The 2,188-nt window shown below is 33.7% G+C and overlaps 1 long non-coding RNA gene across 1 annotated transcript; it reads left to right on the forward strand.

The window, feature by feature from the left end:
- Positions 1 to 1,375: 1,375 nt before the first annotated feature.
- LOC141628718 (uncharacterized) lies at positions 1,376 to 1,876 on the forward strand. The gene is made up of 3 exons (XR_012537179.1): positions 1,376 to 1,450; positions 1,601 to 1,675; positions 1,780 to 1,876. It is a non-coding gene; the product is annotated as an uncharacterized LOC141628718 (long non-coding RNA).
- The last annotated feature ends 312 nt before the right edge of the window (positions 1,877 to 2,188 follow it).

Raw genomic sequence — 2,188 nt, forward strand, 5'->3', positions numbered from 1 at the left:
GAGGATTCAACCAAAGACGTCATTCTACAAGCACGGGTGGTAACAAATAACTGCTCTGGAATTACACCCGGAACATACTCCATCCGTCCCGGTCATTTATTGTCCTATTCGATTTTGGGGTCTCGGTCAATTGTTGTTTTTTCTATTTTAAGAATGCATTTAATGAGCAATTTGATCACCCACACTCAATTTGTTTCCCTTGTCATTTAATAATTGGCCCCTCCTCTTTCCTTAATCTTTGTGCTAAAACCAAAGGACAACAATTGTCTAGGACGGAAGGAGTATAAATGAAAAAAAGCGTAGTTAAAATATCGTCTCGTAGACATTCATTGAAATGTCTCCTCCACTTTCTTACGAATTTAAACTTCAACTACATATTAGTACCAACATTCATTGAAATATTTGCTATTAGTATTTTCCAACGACATTTATTATTTCGAATACCACTTACAAAAATAAAATAAAAAAGGTAAACAAATAATTGAGATTAAGTGAGTAAAAAAATAATAAAATGACCAATAATATTTACGCATCTATGTAAGACTAGTAAGAAACTCAATTTGACATAGATAATATAAGTGAGACCGTCTCCCACTAAATTAGTGGGAGACATAACATGGAAAATAGAAATTAGGTAACTCTCTATCCTCATCATGAGAGAGGTCTCTTAATAACAATACCAAGAGATCGTCTCTCTAAAGTTTTTGTGAATCCGTAATTAGATTAAGGCCCAAATTAATTTGTATTTATGCTTTACGAACCTTGTTTTTATTTGTTCTTTAATTTTGAATGAATGATGTTTCTCCTTTGTCAGTCCCGTTCTATGCCATATTGATATCATTTTGTGTTTTATGAAGTAGATATCCAATTTACCACCAACAAGAGGGAGAATTTTGGTAAGGGGTAAGGGAAGAAAAATTCCTTATCCATTTAAATATATCTATTTTAATTGTTAATACTTTGTATCTTACTCTTTTTATCTACGACTTTTGATTTTCTTTTTAAGTGATTTGCTAGTTTTGACTCTCCTATGTTATTCAGAGTCATATATAAAAGTAGATTCCATAATATCACTCAATTTTTTTTTCTAGTTACTTTTATGAACTAATCTAATCAAAAGTGACTTTATTTTCATTTGTATTATGTACATATGGTCTGAGTTTTCAATCCTTACCTAAAAAGAGAGAACTTGGCTGCACTGTAGCAATGAATAGTGCACAGCCAAGTCTCCTTTTCCACCGTTGATTTCCCACTTTTAAATCTCCTCCCTCCATTTCTCTTTCATTCACATCCACTCCTTTATCCTTTTCTCTACTAATAACTCTCATCCACTCGACAAAATCTCAACTAAAAATACAATCTAAAATCTCCTATACTCACAGGCACTCCTCACTCCTCAAAAATTCATTGACCTCTCTAGCTAAACTTCAATAGAAAATCTCTTTCAAAGGTATGTTCTCTTTTTGCGATTAGAATTCCATTTTTTGTTCTTGATCAATTTGATTTCTTTATTAAGAGTATTATACTGATTTTTTTCAATTTTTATTGTTTATTCAGTTTGATTTTGTTAGTTATCAATGGTTTCGTTTTGGGTATGTAGGCAACAACATCGCATTTCGGCTCGGGATAGTCATCACACTTCAGCTACAGGTTTTATTCCCGTCTCGAATAAGAAGTATTAAATCCATACCCTAATTAATTACTATATTCCTTTTTATTTCTATTATTGTGGTATCCTGGGATTTTTGGCTGCTTATCGGGGTTGGCTTTGATAACTAGGTTGGTGTCGTTGTGGTTTAAGTTGTCTCGGCATGGAGTTAGAGGTTGAGCTTTTAACAGGAGGTATTGGATCTAACCCTACTTAATTATTGATGTATTCCTGGTTTTTTTGTTGCTAATCAGAGTTGGCTTTGATGACGCCATTTTTAAAATTGTCTCGGCTACAGAGTTAGAGATTTACCTCATAAGAGGAGGTATTGGTTGCCACCCTTCTTAATTGTTTGGGTTTTAGAGTTTTTTAAGCGTCATTCCTTTTGCGTATTCCCGTCTTATTGTTTACTGTTTTGAGGTTGGTTTTCTAGCTTGGTTGCTTACAGTTTGCAGATGTTCATATGCAGAGATGTTTTCCATTTCCTGGGAAACACCTAGTTGTTGTTTTTTGACGCCTCTAGGCTGACTGGGGTTTTGG

This window comes from Silene latifolia, chromosome Y (genome assembly GCF_048544455.1).
Source record: "Silene latifolia isolate original U9 population chromosome Y, ASM4854445v1, whole genome shotgun sequence".
NCBI lineage: Eukaryota > Viridiplantae > Streptophyta > Magnoliopsida > Caryophyllales > Caryophyllaceae > Silene > Silene latifolia.